The following is a 12,263-nucleotide window of genomic DNA, read 5'->3' as shown; positions in this document are numbered from 1 at the left end:
GTTACTATACAAAAAATATGGAACGCTTCAAAAATTTGTGTGTTCTCTTTGCACAGGGGCCATGCTAATCTTCTCTGTATTGTTCCAGTTTTAGCGTATGTGCTGCCAAAGTGAGTACAACATACAGGTTTTTGAGGCTGTGCTAATGAAATGGATGTAGGAGATAAATGGACAGAGATTAGGTATAGATTAGTATTTGTTGATGAGACTGAGGGAGGTTTAGATGGAAAAACAAATTTTGTATTGGACGACTTGAATTGGAAATGTGTATCAGACATTCCAGTGGAGGGGTCAAATAAACAATTGGATAGGTGAATCTTTTTTTTTTTTTTAATTTTTATTTATTTTTGAGAGGGAGAGGGAGAGGGGGAGAGACAAAGAGAGAGAGGGAGACACAGAATATGAAGCAGGTTCCAGGCTCTGAGCTGTCAGCACAGAGCCCAGCGCGGGTCTTGAACTCACAAACCATGAGATCGTGACTTGAGCTGAAGTCAGACGCTTAACCGACTGAGCCACCCAGGTGCCCCCGATAGGTGAATCTTGAATTCCAGAGTGAGATCTGTGCTGAAGAAGTATGAATATGTTACTCCATATTATTCTTTTTTTTTTTAAATTTTTTTTTAACGTTTTATTTATTTTTGAGACAGAGACAGAGCATGAACAGGGGAGGGTCAGAGAGAGAGAGGGAGACACAGAATCTGAAACAGGCTCCAGGCTCTGAGCTGTCAGCACAGAGCCCTATGTGGGGCTCGAACTCACAGACCGCGAGATCATGACCTGAGCCGAAGTTGGCCACCCAACCGACTGAGCCACCCAGGCACCCCCATATTATTCTATTAACAGAGTTGAGAAGGTCTAACTACTCCCTACCTTATAATACATTTTAAAAGGTAAAATTAATAAATTCCTTAATAAAAAATTAAAAGTGAATAGAATATACAAATTACTGTAACCTTGATGTGGGGCACTACCAGTTTTATCAACAGTTAAATGCTGGTAGAGAAGCAGGATGACATTAAATTTTTGTATTGAATACCTAGAAAGTCCCGTGGAGTTCAAATACCCATCTCGTCTTCTACAACTGCTGGACAAACGTCTTTCCAGCAGAAGCTTGAATGCTCAGTATTGGAAGGGCATGTGTTTGCCTCTCAGGGCAGGCAATGCTAGGTTTAAAATGTTCTTCCTTTTCTTGAATAGATATTTTCCCACTCACACACAGTCTTCCCTCCATTTTTACCAAGTGCCGTAGTTTCAGACTTAGGAGAAGGTCCAATACTCACTCTTTGTAAAAAAAAAACAAAAAAACAAAAAAACAAAAAACCAAAAAACCAAAAACCTCATGTATTTTGAGATAGCTGTTTTGCTTTCCTTGTTTCCTAGGTTAAGTATTTGCAGTATTTTTAGTTGTTTCTCATGTGTCATGAGTTTAAGTCCTCTGTCCATTCTGCTTACTCTCTGGAGCATTTTTCTGCATTCTTCTGGAGCATTTTTCTGCATTTCTGCACTATGGCTGTGTTTCAATAAGACTGAGTGAAGGAGGCCCTTGGCTTCCATTTTTTAGATGCCATACTTTTGTTGATGGGAACCAATCCAAGGTCCTTATGATTTTTTTTTTTAAATAAAATAACCTTTAATTTTATAATAGTTTTAAATTGTAAAGTTGAAAGACAGTATGGAGTTTCCATATATTCTCCATCCAGTTTCTCCTGCTGTTTACATTTTATATTACTGTGCTGTTTGGCACAACTAAGTAACCAACATTGGCACGTTGCTATTAACTGTCTACTTTATTTGGGTTTCCTTAGTTTGTAGGCAAATGTCCTTTTTCTGTTCCAGTATCTCATCCAGGATACATTCTACATTTAGCTGTCATGTCTCAGTACTTTCTACTGAAGTGTAAGAGTTTCTCAGATTTTCTTTGTTTTCCATGATCTTGGCAATCAGGTATTTTATAGAATGTCTCTCAATTTGTGTTTGTCTAATTTTTTTTTTTATGATTGTACTGAGGTTATGGGTTTTAGGGAGATCACAAAAATGTACTATTTTTTACTATATCAAGGGCACTTACTGTCAACTTGACTTATCGCTGACACTAACGTTGACCACCTGGCTATGATTTCTCTATTGTGAGGTTACTTTATTCTCTTTCTGTACTGTACTCTTTGGAAGAGCAGTCCATACTCAAGATGCGAATAAACTCCATCTCCTTGAGGCAGAGTATTTACATAAATTGTTTGGAATTCTATATGGGAAATTTGTCAGTTTCTCCCATTTGTCTATTCAATCATTCATTTAAAAATAGTGTGGACTCATGGATATTTGATACTTTGGATTATAATTCCATACTATATTATTCATTTTGTTGCTCAAATTGTTCTAGCTTTGGCCATTGGAAGCTTTTGCAGGTTGGCCTCCATGTCCATTTGACATACCCCCACCATTTTATTTTACCCTATTCTTTTAAAATCTGTGCTTCTCTCACTCATGAATCTCCTATCTTATATTGTGCTGTCGTTGAGGGGGAGCGGTTGTGGGTATAAAAACAAGCTTTATGATTGGTCTCGTTAAATTTCACTTTTGTAGAGCTTCCTGTTATCATCATCTCTTGCCTACTAGAGCAATAGCTTCTTCTTCTTCTTCTTTTTTTAAATGTTTATTTACTTTTGAAGGAGAGAGAGAGAGCATAAAGGAAGAGGGAGAGGGAGACACAGAATCTGAAGCAGGCTCCAGGCTCTGAGCTGTCAGCACAGAGCCCAATGCGGGGCTCAAAGTCCGGAACCATTTAATCATGATCCAAGCCAAAGTCGGGGGCTTAACTGACTGAGCCACCCAGGAGCCCCATAGAGCAATAGCTTCTTATATGGTTTCTGAATTTCCATTCTGACCACCTCCCCCTGTAGTATTTGGTTCTTTGAATATCGGCCAGAGTGATCTTTCCAAACAAATCCATTATGTCTCTTCCATGTATCAATGCATAAAGCTTTGACTATTGCTTATGTCTCTGATTTCAACTCTTAACCTTGATATCTTTCACTCAGTATGTTTCAGCCAAATGAGTATGCTCTCCAAGCTTATCCAAATGAGGCCTTTTAGCATTGGTCCTCTCTGACTGGAATATTCTTCTCTCTTACCTTCAAATAGCTGATTTTTTAACTTGCTATTGAGCCCTTAGCTCAAATGCCACCTTTTCAGGAAGGCTTTCTCTTGAATTCAGTCTAAGGTAGCTTCAGTTTCTTTTTATCATAGTGCCATGTTTTTGTTTTCTTCATAGCAGTCATCATGACAGGATATTTTCATAATAGATTTTTTTTAGCTATTTATTATCTTTCTGCTTCTCCCACCATTAGAATGCAACAGGGTCTTGTATCTCTTGTTCATAGCTATATCTTTAGTGCATAAAGCAATTCCTGGCATATGTGAGAGGCTCAATATATATTTGTTAAATGTCAGTTGCCAGTGTCTTCTGAGTAACACTTAATCTTTGAGGTCTCCATAATCTGGAAAGTTCTGTGCTGTGATACCTTTTTTACTTCATGTTATTGCCTGTTGTAGGATTGTATTGTACAGTTCTGATTAAGATTGTATAATAATTCTTTAGATAACATGTTGTGCCTGTCCTAGTGAATTTTCGTCTTAGAAAATAAAGTCAGCCCTGTTTGCATCAACACTTGCTTCTAGCCTATAAATCCAGGCCCTCCCTATGTGCCCCCATTCCTTTGTAGATCACCAAGACAAGATGAGAAAGAGAAAACGTGGAGCCACCAAAAATTTTCCTTCCAACTATCAATTATGGTAGCTGTTCTCTCTGGATATAGTTGTCCAGCATTTTATAACCTTAGCTATTTATATTATTTTTCAGCTGATATCTCTGCCTTGACCTCAACAAAATCATCATGAGGTATCTTAACTGATGCCCAGTATGGTATATCTGATATGTTCTTTATGTTACCACTTTAACCCATTCTGACTCCTTATGATCGTTATTTCCTGGTCTTAATGTTCAAGTTATTTCTTTAATAATGAGTCTCTCTTTGGATCTACATGAAACTCAGCAGTCTGTTACTATGAAATATATTTTTCTTTTTGCCCCTTTTTTTTACTCTCCTTGGACTCCTACACAATTATGGAATTAATAAAATATTTATCAAGCTTCTCAAGAAAACATGTTTTACTGTGTTAAGGGATATGCAGTTAATTAGATATATTTGATACCAGATTTGACCACCAGATAGCTTCCATGAGATACAGAGGGACTTCACAGTCCCTATAAAATCACTTACTAATTGACAATTCCTCATTTAAGTCAATGACTCATTATCATTTTAACTTAAACACAAGCATTTTGTAACAGTATGAGTACTTGTGACTTGCTTCCAGTTATAATGGGAATTGCATTAGAAACTAACACTAGCCCATGGAAGTGCCCAGTAGAATCAGTCACTACATTTTAATCTCATTCGTTCAGAGAGAGGGAAACGTTATCATCTAGTGTCTATTTTTTTGTGGTGTTGCCTTTGTCTGCTTCCTTTGGAAACATACTCTCAGCCTCTGGTATTTGCATCTATGAGGTTTATTGTTGTGTGCTCTTGGGAACAATACCTATGAGGGGTGAGGGAAGCAGGATGGGCAGATGGAGAGTTTGAATTGAGATGCAGTTGCAGCAGAGGACACAGCCAATCCTATGGGGAGCTCTAGAGCTGGGCTGGCCATTCGGAGTTATCCTGAGTTGAGGTAGGGGGCTGTCCTTTGTACCTCTTTATTTAGCAGTCATTAGACATTTGCTGCCCCTGGGGAGGAGTTTAGCCTCCAGCGAGGCAGCTCCCTTCAACGGAGCCAGTGCCCAGAGAGGGGATCAGCTGTGAGCTGTTAGCATTCAGTGCTGCCAGCAGCTGGGACAGTGAGTGCTTCAAACTGAAGGGAAGATCTTTAGTTGTTGGGTGAATAGTACACAAGAGCATCTTCTACAGGTAAATTCGTATAAATTTCATGTGCCATTGCTAACTTTCTATTTCTGTGCCATTTGCATTCACCCTCAAAATATTACATTCCCATTCTTGCCCAAGCTCCTGCATCTACCTTGAATATGTCCTTCAATTTCCTCATGTATAGAGTGGGAATCATAATACACACACATGCAAACACACATACACACAAATACAGTGGCCTGGCTTATAGTTGAATGCTTAATAGGAATGTTTCTTCTCTTCAGACTTTGAAATGCATCTTTAACTTGGCTAAGTCCCTAATGATTAGGTTTTACAGACCCCTATTCTTCTGTTTGAAAGGGAATAGTTCCTTGTCTTTTATCCTAGAGACATTTCAAGAAGGTTGTAGCATTGAAATATGAAATGTGTTTAGAGAACCTTGAAATATCAGCAACCTCCTATCCCGAACTAGCTCGTTCCTCATACCTCCCCAATATCCACTTCCTTGTTAAACACTAGTTTAAAGACTGTAGGTTTCTGGAAGCTTCTCAAATTTTTGAATATAGAATAAGTGAAGGATTTACTGACCAAGTCCTGTATGTATAGTTGACAAGAAAGCAGGACATTTTGCAGCTATTGTAGGTAGCACTGTACTAGAATGGGTGTTGAAAAAGCCTGCTTTGCCGTGTTTTTTTTTTAATTTTTTTTTAATTAAAAAAATTTTTTTTTCAACGTTTTTTATTTATTTTTGGGACAGAGAGAGACAGCATGAACGGGGGAGGGGCAGAGAGAGAGGGAGACACAGAATCGGAAACAGGCTCCAGGCTCCAAGCCATCAGCCCAGAGTCTGACGCGGGGCTCGAACTCACGGACCGCGAGATCGTGACCTGGCCGAAGTCGGACGCTTAACCGACTGCGCCACCCAGGCGCCCCATTTACCGTGTTATTTCAAAACAGCTTTTCCTCTAAAGAAAACTCCAGTCTCAGCCTGTTATATTGATAATGCACAATAGCATCTGATTTGAGTCAATACTGATTATTGTGCAGCCTGGCCTGCTAGGAGATTTTATCCTTCCTCCAGCTGTCCAGTCTCAGTGCTTCTTTATCAAACATCTCTGAAACTATGACAACTCATTCTTGTTCTAGCCTCTTACATGTGCTGAACAAAACGAACAGATACTTGAGTGACATCAACATCAACAATGTATGTCCCTTCTTTCTTTCTAGCGACCTGTTTTATATAAAGAAGAAGTAAATTGTCTCTCTAAGATATGACAGAATCAAATTGGTTTGGTATGCTAAGGCAGATCACACTTACTGGCTGGTACTATGGATTCAATCAGTGATCTTTAGCAGGGTGTGATGAAAATCACTTAATTCATGTAGTATCTTAGGTATTCATGGAAAGAAAGTGATATTATGGTAACCATTATACAATATTTTCACTTCTGTCTTTACTTCCTGGACCCATCTTGTCCTTTTGGGTTTTGAGGCCCATAAAAGATGTTTTAAAAAACATAGCACAAAATGGACAAAATTTGAAAATTTGGGGGTGCTTGGGTGACTCAGCTGTTTAAGCATCTGACTGTTGACTTCAGCTCATGTCATGATCTTGAAGTTTGTGGGATTGAGCTCCATGTTGGGCCCTGCACAGATGGTGCTGAGCCTGCTTGGGATTCTCTCTCTCCCTCTTTCTCTGCCCCTCCCCTGCTTGCACTTTCTCTCTCTCTCAAACATTTTTTTTAAAAGGCTTCAAAACTTGTATATTGTAATGTCTTATGGAAAGAAATGGTTAGCATACGATATCTCAGATCATGTCACTTTGTAGAATACTTCTATAGCTTCTCCTCTCCCTCAGAATAAAAGCTAATGTCCTTATAATACCTATGATCTCCTGACCCTTCCCATTCCCTAGTTACCATTTTAACTCATTATGAACCATTCCACTCCTTGTTTCCTCTCCAACATCCACCCTAGTTTTCTTCATATTCATCTAACTTACTGGGATGGCTCCCACCTCAGGACCTTTGAATATGCTCTTTGCTCACACACTTCTCAGTTAAGTGAACGGTTACTCTCTTACCTCCTTCAAGCCTGATCAATTGTGACCTCATTAACTTCTCCTCTTATGACTTTTAAAACAGCAGACCTCCCCCTACTGCCCCAACCCCTGACAATACATCTGTTTTCTTTGCTTTATTTTCTCCTTTTATGCACCATGTTCTCATACACATATGCTTAATTATTGTGTTGATTGTATTCTCTGCTCACTAGAATGTAATGTTCATGGGTGCAGGGAGTTTTGTGTGTTCTGTCCACTCACAAATCCGTAGTGCCTAAAATCATTCCAGAAACTAAATGAGTGCAAATACAAGGACATAATCTACATTGAAATGGACCTAACAAGACAGTAAATATAGGCTGAACTGTGATTGATGTAGGATTGCATTTTACCAGTATTCAAAATGTGTCTCTTTGACAGATCTCACGAGCTCAAATTGTTTTTCAGAAGTACCTTTGTATCTGTAAAGCATTTACCTTCCTCTGTTAGCTACTTTTACTTCTTGTTTTGCCTGTTGCAGCATATAGTTCAATTTTTCACACCTTGTTTAGACTTACGTGTTTACTGTAACTCTACTGTTTTAAGTTTCCTACCTCCTTAAATCCACAAAGCACTTCAAGAAAGGATTTCCATGTATTATATTTTTGTTCAGAAGGCCTTATCTCAGGCAGACATATTTGCCCATTTTCTTTTTTATTAAAAAAAAAAAGTTTTATAATCATTATACATGTAGAAGGGTGTTTCAACAGACTGGGTTAGTATCTCTCCATGAAACCACACACAATAAAACAGTTTCCTAAAAAAAAGTTAACAATGCATAAAATGCTGATACAGTGCTTCAGAACACTTAATTATTTCTTTTTCCCCCCATTGTTTATCATTGTTTTGTCAACTTTCCATATCACTACCCACAATGCTTTGGGTTCGGTTTTCTTTGAACATTCCTTTCCTCTGAACTTGCCATGAACTTGTGCCTGTAGCATGCCGCCACAGAATGCCACAGACACTTTGTAAAGGGGAAAAATCAACGCTTTTGTCATAAAAGATGCTAAAAACCAAGCTCATAATATAAAATAGTAAACACACTTGTCCAACAGCTGATTTAGGTTGAAGTATGGTTCTTGGTTTAAAAGAAGGTTAGTGTAATAGTTTGCACATACTCCAGGAGAATCAGGAATTTAGTGTGTGTAGGGAGGAGGAAGAGAGAAAAGAATTATGTTTCATAAGATTAGGTGGACTGTAGGAGGAGAAAGATTGCTCGAATACCAAATATGATACAAGAGAGGATGGAGCCCCTTATCACACATGCAGTGTAGGATGATGTAGAGGATTATTTGTTTTATACAGAAGGACAGAGGAGGGCTTTTTTTCTTTTCATTTCTGATTATTTTTCTGCTTCCAGGGTTATATTAGGAAATTATTGTTCCTTTCCTCAGTGTGTCAGGAGAGAGGCTCTGGATTGGGAAATAAATCCCGGGTTCTCATCCTAGCCCTACCAGTGGAAAAGAGTAAATGGGAATTTCCTACGGTAAGAATTCTTTCCCGACTAGCAACCTCAGATGATTATCTGGTAAAAGGTGGATCCATGAACTTTGTGGGATGTGGCCCAAATCATAGCAAAGTCATGTTTTTCAAAACCAGGATATGCAGTCATTTCACCTATATAACAGGTCATTATATTTGACTTACTGAGTTGTATGAGAGCTGTGGCAGGGCTCCAAAAGGACCAGGAATAATGTGGGTCAAGCCATCTCTTCAGGATTTGCTAGGAGACTGAGAAATCTCATTTGTGTGCTTATTTTGCAGCTTGCCTCTCTCTCACCTGGAGAGGGTATGTGAGGGGCAGAGGAAGGAAGAGTATAATAGGATTGATGAAGAGTCTGGTAGTGAGAATTCCAGTTTAGAGAATTAAGGCTGCGTAGGTATTGCTCTCGTTCTTCCCTCTTCTTCACTCCTGCTCCCACAAAACTCATGTGGACAGGATGTGGGGGAACCACTCAGGGAGCTTGGTGTATGGACTGGCCTATGGGAGCATAGGTTCTGGTGCCCATCATAAGCATGCAAAAGTCAGAAGGCGAGAGCCCATGGCAAAGAGACAGGGATGCAGTAGGAATAAGCCCCATTTCCACAACTAGTAGGAAAAAGTTGTAGTCTTCTGGAGGTTGGTGATATGTGAATCCTCTAGAAGGGAGCCAATTATGGTGTCTTCAGCCACTGCCTCTCTCCCCACTCCCACCCCTACTCTGAAGAATTTCCTGTCCAGAGGAAGACACCCTTAGCAGAAAGACTAGAGCTTGGTTGTCTGATGTGGGAGCTGAGGGGGTTCCTTCAGTCAGCGTTTATGGCATTGCCAGTGACCAAGAACCATAGCAAGGTGATTTTCTAGGGATTCATAAAACACACACTACAAGGAAGAGCCAGTATTGGGACACTGGCCAGTAGCAGAATATGGCTGTCCAAGCCAAGAAAGACTTTTTTTTTTTTTAGACCTTTACCTCTTGCCTTTTTCTTCTTCTCCATTTAGTCAGCAGTCTAAATTTGACTCAGATTTTTACTGACTGAAATTTCAAATTGTCCCCATCTAGGATGTTTCCTTATTTAACAGATATTTATTGAACAACAGGCAGTATGTGCAGGGCATCATGCTAGCACATATATTTCCTGATTTCAAGGGCTATGTCTAGCAATGAGTTTTCCCTTATTCTTGTTCTTAATGCAATTTTAATCTTCTCAAAAAGATTGACAATTGCGTAGACAGACAATTTCCACGTCTGTAAATCCAGTTTAAAATATGAATATTCCATTCCCACTTGAGTGAACAAGGTGAGAAGGAGATGGAGCTAGGAGTGACACAGGAATAAACATGCTTAGGACAGTCTTGTTAGACAGATGGAGGGGAACCAGCACAGCAAACCAGATCACTGTATATTATTTGTTGTGATCTTCTCATTTAGTTGCTGAGTTGTTTAATTTTAGCTCTTGATGGTGCACCATAAAGGAACTGCTTTTGCTCATTTGTTTTAGTAAATATTTATTGGTCAGATACTATGTGTAAGTCATTATGGTAGATGCATGTCTTTCCTGCCCTCAAGAAATGTAGAATCTAGTGGAATAGAGGGATTCCCTTGGTACAGATTCCTGTAATATTCAGAAACATACGATCAGTGAGGTGTGAATGGGATTAGGAATCTCTTCTTGAAAATGATAAAGACCCAATTTGAAATAACTTAGGCAAAGAGGATATTTATTGGCTCATATCACGAGGAAGTTCAGGAAATGACACGTTAGGCACAACATATCATCAGGACAGAGTACACATCCCTTTTCCCATTACTCTGCTCCTCTCTATATTAGCTTTGTGCACAGGCAGCTTTCTTCTTACAGAAGCAGCTCTAGGCTATGACACTCTTTTAACTAGTATTTCCAGAGAAAGAGCGTATAGTGTTGTTGTTGTTGTTGTTTGGTAGGCCCAGGAGGTTTCTTATGACTGGCCTACTTAGGATTCTGTGCCTTTTTTGAATCATTCAATGTGGCCAGGGAGATGGCATGCTTCCATTGAGCTGTCCTCAGTTAAATGCCTCCATGTTTTGGAGTGGAGGTGGCTGGTTCCAGTAAAATTGCTTGGAATGTATTCTCTAAAAGGAAAGGTGTCCTTTTACCAGGAGAAAATGGAAGGGAACATATGCAGGCAATACCACATCTCCATTAGTTGGTGGAGGGGCAGTGCCGAGAAGAGAGGGGCCTTTCTGGTGAGTGCAGAAAATGTCCAGGAAGTAGTGCTAGTAATAGCTCAGCTTTTGAGATTTCAACAAAGGGTCTGTTGGGACACAGAGGATGGCTTCCCTCTCAGGCAGAGGAGTCAAACCATGACACTTCCGAGGCTCAAACAAATTCATACAATGCCTTGTGACTCTCTTTCTATACATAGCCCTAGCACCTTGAAGGCAATCTATTCTCTGTAATTGTTTTCCTCAATTTCTCCCTTACCTTTCCTTCCCCACCATGATCACTATTCCACTCATACCAGGTCATTTCTACTACTCTGGTAAAGGACACTGATGACCTTCTCATATGCAGATTGTGTGGTCTCTTTGCAGTGCTACCTGACTTCGTATCTCATAGTGTTTGACACTGTGATTCACGTCTTTCATCTGGGAAATTTCCCCTCTCTCAACTTCTGAGACACAGTTCTTTCCCTGTTGTGTTCTGTCCATGTGTATCTCTGAATAATCCCATATTGGAGTGACATTGGACATGGTAGACCATGTCCTTTTTCACATTTAAAGGGCAAGAAGCTAGCATTTCAGGTTTAGGTTGAGTTTTATATAGAAAACAAAGATTTATAATGAGAGAAGTAAACTTTTGGGGAAGCATATAGAGAGAACAAGGCATACAGCTTGGTCTGCATAATTTACAAAGAAGGTCTAGTGTGGGCAGAACTACTGAGAAGTCACCGAGATTCAGGAAGATGATGAGGGGTGCTGCTACATTTTCAAGTGTAGGGCTGCAAAATGAACTTGGGTTCTTACTTCTGTGATTTCCCCACCCTCCCCCTCAGTTTCCCTGCATAATCAGCCTTACATTTAAAACATCAGAGAATTCAATATTGATTACTACATCACAACCTTTAAATGGACGTCTATCCTTAGCACTCTGTCGTGACCAAAGCAAGATGAACAGTTCATCCTTAGCCAAGGGGCTGTTCTTATCGAGTTAACTCCCATGATCCCCTTCAAAAAGAATATTACTTGTTGATTGCTTCAAAAAGCATGTTTCGAATGTCCGTTTAACAGTACTTTTTCTCTAGTCCAATTGAAAACAATTTTAGTAATTTTTCCTACTCATTTTTGTAGAAACATCCCATTTTGCTGTGGCCAACTTCTATGAGTAGATAATAAGCCATACGTGAGTGTGTACTACAAACCAAATCGGGTGTCTTTTGGTGCTAAAAGATAAGTCTGTAACATTTCACCCATGGAAAAATCGTTAGAAACTAATACATGTTGAATTTTAAAAGGTATTATAGATTTGCCCTGGATTTTAAAAATATTTAGTGTTAATATGTCATATCATCTGTTTTGCTTAATACAAAGCCTTAAGCACTATTTTAACCATGTGAAAATAATCACCTTGATTTTCAGGCTTTTAATTTTATAGTAGATCATAAATCCTATCAGGGCATTAATTTCTGATATTTATTACCTGACATTGTCTTCATATAGATTTTTTTTAAATTTCACTTTAATTTTTGAAGTATGAATATAGTTCTTTTAAGA

General features: G+C 39.1%; 1 protein-coding gene and 1 non-coding gene across 2 annotated transcripts in view; one reads left to right on the top strand and one right to left on the bottom strand.

Moving 5' to 3' along the window:
- The window catches only part of SOX5 (SRY-box transcription factor 5), a 1,010,647-nt gene that overhangs the window by 109,898 nt on the left and 888,486 nt on the right, over nucleotides 1–12,263 (top strand). The window lies entirely within an intron of this gene.
- On the bottom strand, nucleotides 12–118 carry LOC122474105. Its single transcript, XR_006294797.1, has one exon. It is a non-coding gene; the product is annotated as a U6 spliceosomal RNA (small nuclear RNA).

This window comes from Prionailurus bengalensis, chromosome B4 (genome assembly GCF_016509475.1).
Source record: "Prionailurus bengalensis isolate Pbe53 chromosome B4, Fcat_Pben_1.1_paternal_pri, whole genome shotgun sequence".
Classification (NCBI taxonomy): Eukaryota; Metazoa; Chordata; class Mammalia; order Carnivora; family Felidae; genus Prionailurus; species Prionailurus bengalensis.
This window is presented reverse-complemented; position numbering and strand designations above follow the sequence as displayed.